This window comes from Colobus angolensis, unplaced genomic scaffold, assembly GCF_000951035.1.
Source record: "Colobus angolensis palliatus isolate OR3802 unplaced genomic scaffold, Cang.pa_1.0 Scaffold147, whole genome shotgun sequence".
Lineage (NCBI taxonomy): Eukaryota > Metazoa > Chordata > Mammalia > Primates > Cercopithecidae > Colobus > Colobus angolensis.
The window spans coordinates 2,229,257-2,236,249 of record NW_012114566.1 but is presented as its reverse complement, the minus strand read 5'-3'; the positions used below and the strand labels follow the sequence as shown (position 1 = coordinate 2,236,249).

The window sequence follows — 6,993 nt, the reverse complement described above, 5'->3', positions numbered from 1 at the left end:
TTAACAAATTGATGGTATAGTTTATAACAGAGGCTGCTAACAAAATATACAGGAGCTTAACATTTATGTTAATATCCTGAAAAGAGACCAAAGAAAACATCCAATAATTTACAACTTATATATTATTTGTCCTATCTGTATCTAAGACTTGTAAGTGTGTGCTATTAATACATAATGGTACATATTTATTTTACCAGACCTGGAAGAAAATTTTGCCTTGACTAGTACTACTAGTTGAATTGTAGGAATGCCAGCTCCATTGCCAACTTAGTTTACTCCTCCACTTAAAAGAATGAAGAAGAAAAGCTGTAGCACACAGCGTCTGTAGGAATGTTGTCTCCTTCATTATCATTTGCCTCTGGGCCCAAGCATCCTTGGGATGATTTCCCAATAGCTAAAAAAGTAGCCAAGATTATGGATGTTGCCCAGAGAGCACATTAACTGGAAGTTTCTCCACGTGCAATAGCTGTTCCAATAAGCCAAAGAATTGAAAGCCTTTCCTGTAAAGTATTTGTGATTCTTATATTTCAAAATTTATGTTGGGTACTTTGGTTTTCTTTTTTTAATATATAAGCACAGGTACTTCCTGACAAAATATGCTTGAAATTTAAAAATTCAAACTATCCTAAAATATGCCCTAATAGCCTTAAATCACCTCTTACATGCTGAATTAAATCTTTACTACAGATAAATCAGATAATGAACAAACACAGTTGGCTCTCTGATTTTGCTTCTGCAAGCTTGTACAATCAATTAGATTATCCTGTATGTTGTACGTATTCTTTTTTAATTGTGTGAAGAATGTAAGTACGAAAAACCATAGATACTAATAAGAAAAGGTATTATTCTCAAGATAAAACTGAAATAAAGTAGAACATAAAGCAAAATATCTAAACATATATCACTGAAATTGTAACTTTGGCAAGGTTTTATTACAACATAATATTTCTGGTTCTTATGGAATAGGAACCTCTTTATTCTATGTAAGTTTGTTTATTATCTTACTGACATTCAGAATAGACACGTATTTTCAAGAAGCCATTACACACAAAGGTAGAAACTATCTTTACTATGAATAACACTGCAATGAACATCTTTATATTTAAATATTGGACTGCATCTCTGATTATTTTGCCATGTCTAGTGTCATACTCTTGTGTGCTATGGATAATATTGCTGTGAATATTTTTATACATAACGACTTGACAGTACTTATCAATATTTCGTTAGGCTAGACTACTTCAAGTGAGATCACTGGATGAAATGAAATAAATGACATGAAGTTTTGAGATATATGTGTTTTACTTAGGTTCTACTGGCAGCAGAAATGAATGAGAATGAATGTCGGCAATGTTGGAAGAACTTTTATATTTTAGAATTACCTTACAATTGATTGATATATAGAACATTTCCTGGTGTTAGTTCGTATTTTTTTTATTTTTATCGAGCTTAACTAGTATTCTACACGTTGGTGGCCTATGTGTTATGTATATTTTTGTAATTTTGTTGTTGTGGCATTTATCTTATTTTTATTAATCTGTAAGTGTTATCTGTAAGTTTTAAAAGTTGTAGCTTTGTCAGCCAGGCATGGTGGCTCATGCCTGTAATCCCAACATTTTGAGAGGCCGAAGAGGGTGAATCACGAGGTCAGGAGTTCAAGACCAGCCTGGCCAATATGGTGAAACCCTGTCTCTACTAAAAATACAAAAAATTAGCTGGGCATGGTGGAAGGTGCCTGTAATCCCAGCTACTCGGGAGGCTGAGGCAGGAGAATCTCTTGAACCCAGAAGAGGGAGGTTTCAGTGAGCCGAGATTGTGCCACTGCACTCCAGCCTGGGTGGCAGTGCAAGACTCTATCTCAAAAAAAAAGAAAAAAGATGTAGCTTTGTCATGTTTATTATCGACATTTAGCCCAAATATTTTCCCAATTATTAAAGTAAGAATTTAAATGAAAGCTAATATTTTCTCTTGAATGTCTGTGTACATGACATTCTTCCTCAACAGTTCACTATTTCTTTTGCTTTGGGTCAGTTGGAATAGAGGAACAAATTATTAAAAATAATACTCAAAATTGAGAGTTCAAATTTTGCTACCCAGATTTGGATTTTTAGTTCTTTAGCACAACAGGCAGTGGTATTTTAAGCAAGAAAGGAAGGATTGTCAAAAGAGGATTTTAGATAATTCTTTATCTTACATTTGATACTGGATTATAGGGCTCTACAAAAGGGACATGTTCTCTAGAAAACAACGTAAAAAAGAATAAAACTGCCTAGCATCAACTATGTAACTTACAGAGCCTAATACAGTATAAGAATGCAAGTTTCCTTGTTTTAAAATTATTAATAATTTCTCCTGGGAGCCGTGGACCACCAGGCTGCCGAAGGAGGGTTGAATAGGCCCAGGTTGGAAATGAAGTAGGTCAAAATGCTCAGCTGACCAGTATTAGGATTGTGCCTCTGAGTAGCCACTGCACTTTAGCCTTGGAAACATAGCGAGACTTCATTTCTTAAAAAATTAAATTAAAAAATTTAAAAAGTGCCTGGGCACAGTGGCTTACTCCACTTTAAGAGACATGCTCTATTATCCTAGAACTTTAGGAGGCTGAGGAGGGTGGTTTATTTGAGCTTAGGAGTTTGAAGCTTCAATGAGCTATGGTTGTGCCACTGCATTCCAGCCTGGGCAACAGAGTGAGACTCTAGCATTAAAACAAACAAACAAACAAACACAAGCAAAAACAAACAAAAAAACAAAGGAGAGTTTTAAAACAGTGACAAAACATTGTTAAACCAGGTATGGAACCCTGTACACCAGCACAGGTCACATATCCACAGATCCAGCCCTGAATCTGCCTCTTTGATCCTGATGGATTGTGGGGAGAACAGTGATAAAATCAGCTTGCCAGCTGCAGTGCTACCATTTTCCCTCTTGGCTTAAAGTATGATGCTTGGTGATGTGGTTTAGCTCTGTGTTCCCACTCAAATCTCATCTTGAATTGTACTCCCATAATTCTCACGTGTTGTGGGAGGAAACCAGTGGGAAATAATTGAATCATGGGGACAGTTTCCCCCATACTGTTCTCATGGGAGTGAATAAGTCTCACGGGATCTGATGGTTTGATAAGGAGTTCTCACTTTCACTTCTCTCTCATTCTCTCTCTTGCCACTGCCATGTAAGAAGTGCCTTTCTCATTCTGAGACCTCCCCAGCCACATGGAACTGTAAGGCCACTAAACCTCTTTCTCTTGTAAATTGTCCAGTCTTGAGTATATCTTTATCATCAGTGTGAAAATGGACTAAGAGAGTAAATTGGTTCCAGGAGAATGGGGTGCTGTTGAAAAGATACCTGAAAATGTGGAAGCTACTATGGGACTGGGTTACTGGGTTGAAATAGCTTGGAGGGCTCAGAAAAAGTCAGGAAAATGTGGGAAAGTTTGGAACTTCCTAGAAACTTGTTGTATGGGTTTGCCCGAAATGCTGATAGTGATATGGACAATGAAGTCCTGGCTGAGGTGGTCTCAGATGGAGATGAGGAACTTGTTGGGAACTGGAGTAAAGGTGACTCTTGCTATGTTTTAGCAAAGGGACTGGTGGCATTTTGTCCCTGTCCCAGAGATTTGTAGAACTTTGAACTTGAGAGAGATGATTTAGGATATCTGGCAGATGAAATTTCTAAGCAGCAAAGTATGTAAGAGGTGACTTGTGTGCTGTTAAGGCATTCAGTTTTATAAGGGAAAGAGAACATACAAGTTTGGAAACGTCAGAGCCTGACAATATGACAGAAAAGAAAATCCCATTTTCTGAGGAGAAATTAAAGTCAGCTACACAAATTTGCATAAGTAACAAGGAGCCAAATGCTAATCCACAAGAAAATGGAGAAAATACCTCCAGGACGTGGCAGAGGCTGTCACAGCAACCCCTCCCATCACAGGCACAGAGGCCTAGGAGGGAAAAGTGGTTTTATGAGCCGGGTGTGTGCAGAGTCCCCTTGCTGTGTGCAGCCTTGGGACTTGATGCCCTGCGTCCCAGTCACTACAGGCATGGCTGAAAGGGGCCAATGTGGAGCTTGGGCTGTGGCTTCAGAGGGTGGAAGCCCCAAGCCTTGGCAGCTTCCATGTGGTGTTGAGTCTGCAAGTGCACAGAAGTCAAGAATTGGGGTTTGAGAACTTCGACCTAGATTTCAGAGGATGCATGGAAATGCCCAGGTGCCCAGGCAGAAGTTTGCTGCAGGGGCTAGGCTCTAATGAACAACCTCTGCTGGGGAGGTGAAGAAGGGAAATGTGGGATTGGAGCTTCCACACAGAGTCCCTACAGGGCTAGTGGAGCTGTGAGAAGAGGGCCACCATCCTCCAGACCACAGAACGGTAGATTCACTGACAGCTTCCACCGTTCACCTGGAAAAGCTGCAGACACTCAACCCCAACCTGTGAAAGCAGCCAGGAGACAGGCTGTACCCTGCAAAGCCACAGGGGCGGAGCTGTCCAAGACAATGGGAGCCCAACCCTTGAATCAGTGTGACCTGGATGTGAGACATGGAGTCAAAGGAGATCATTTTGGAGCTTTAAGATTTGACTGACCTGCTGGATTTCGGACTTGCATGGGGCCTGTGGTCCCTTTGTTTTGTCCAATTTCTCCCATTTGTAACAGCTGTATTTACCCAATGCCTGTACCCCCATTGTGTCTGGAAAGTAACTAACTTGCTTTTGATTTTACAGGCTTATAGGCAGAAGGGACTTGCCTTTTCTAAGATGAGACTTTGGACTGTGGACTTTTGAGTTAATGCTGAAATGAGTTAAGGATTTGGGGGACTGTTCGGACGGTATGATTGTTTTTGAAATGTGAGGACATGAGATTTGGGAGGGGGAAGGGTGGGATTATATGGTTTGGCTTTGTGTCCCCACCCAAATCTCATCTTGAATTGTATTCCCATAATTCCCACGTATTGTGGGAGAAAGCCGGTGGGAGACAATTGAATCACGGGGGCAGTTTCCCTCATACTGTTCTCATGGTAGTGAATAAGTCTCATGAGATCTGATGGTTTGATAAGGGGTTTCCAATTTCACTTCTCTCTCATTCTCTCTCTTGCCATCACCATGTAAGAAGTGTCTTTTTCTTTCCTTTATGACGGTGAGGCCTCCCTAGCCACATGGAACTGCAAGTCCATTAAACCTCTTTCTTTTGTACATTGCCCAGTCTTGGATATGTCTTTACCAGCAGCATGAAAACAGACTAACACACTTGGAAACTTGCTTTGTAGGGTTAGGGAAATTCCTAGGGTGAGGGAGCTGCTTCCCCTCATACATTTCAGATTTGGAATTAGAGATAGAGATGTTCCTCACATTGCTTCACAGCAGCCACTTGAGGGGAGGTGAACTCAGTTTATATTTCAATCAGGCAGAGCAGAGCTGCAGTAGAACTCAGTCTTTCCTTTCGATGTCAATAGGACTTCTTCATGCCTCTAAAGAAAGAATGAAAGTTACCTGAGTTGAGAGTCTGGAGGGTGGGGCTGAGGTTCAGCCATATCTGTGAAGAGGTACTGCTAAGCAGAGTAGTGAGTGGAGGAGCAGTGAGCCAGGCAGAGCTGTTGTGTCCCACAGCAGCTCAATAGAGGTCAAGAGTCCTGCAGCTTCTTTTTACTGGTCCCTGCATAGTGGTCAGCAGAAAGAAGAATAGAAAATGCTGGTTCAGATTGTTTGTCTAACAAAAATAAATACATAACATTTTGTCTTACAAATAAGTGATACATGGGAAAATTAACCAAAATCTTATCAAGAACATTTGGGTGTATATAGCTTATGAATGATACAGTCGTTGCCACTTGTGTGGTTGAAAAGCTCGTTGCCATTAATAGTGTCAGTTGAGCTGCCAACTGTCCCAACAGAACACCAAAATAACCTGTTCATCAAGGAAGGCTCAGTTTATAACTTGTTACAGTAAGCGGGAGTGCCACCTTCAAAAAAGACACAGTAATGTCTTAAAGGAGGAAAGCTGTGCATATTTATAGGGTTTGAGGTGTCAGTGGGTGAAGGCGAGTGTTTAGTACCTGAATTTGGGATTGGGCACAGTGTTTTGTTATAATGGTTTAGGGCAGTGGACAAATCAAGTTGCAGATTTTAGCAAAAGCGTTGAGTCACCAGTTTCCACATAAGTGATCTCTTATCCATTTGAGCCATCTATTGTCCTGAGATGAAGGTTGTCTACCTACACACATACCATTGTTCTAGAGGAAGGCTGGTTAACTGTACTTCTTTCAGATAAGAAGTATATCTGGATTTTGGGAAGTTCTTAAAGTAAACCATTTTTACTTTAAAAAATGGTTTTAATTTTACAGTAAAAAACCAGGTTATTTACTGGTTTACACACTTCTCTTTCTAGGAGGAGTTTTTCAGAATGCATATTAATGCTAGGTTGATGAAGGCAATCTTGGTTATTTGTCCTGAGAGTGAAGCAGTGAGGGTACTTTTAGTCCTTACTAGACTCACAAAAGTAACATCAAAAGCAGCTCCTAAAGAAAATAGGGTTTTCCTTCTACTCTCCAGTAAGCAACAGACAAAATTTGAGTAATTGGTAACTGAGGTTAACATGGCCAGCCCTGATACAAAATGTTAAAGGAAATAGAGTTCTAACACTTCTGTCATTATCTTTATAATTTTATACTCCCCGACCTCTTGGACTTCCACTGGTGCTTCAGTTTTACCATTTTCCTTACTCCCAAATTCTTGGATACCCTCACCCAAGGTATTACTACAAGAAACTGAATAAAATTCAAAAAACCTTATTTGCTTTTACTAAAATGAGACTTCCTTGCAATCAGTGCACTTATTTGGTAGTTGCTGTACTGTTTTAATAGCCATTTATCCTATTAAACAGAAAATATAACATGCTACATTCATATCTTTGGGGAGGATGAATTACTTAGAAACATACAGTATGCTTTCTAAAACTGCTTATTAACTGTGTAAATACTCTCTTCTACGTACATACATTTTCTATATAT

The 6,993-nt window shown here is 39.7% G+C and overlaps 1 pseudogene; it reads right to left on the bottom strand.

Moving 5' to 3' along the window:
- Positions 1-6,601: 6,601 nt before the first annotated feature.
- LOC105507273 overlaps positions 6,602-6,993 on the bottom strand; it is a 28,717-nt pseudogene continuing 28,325 nt past the window's right edge.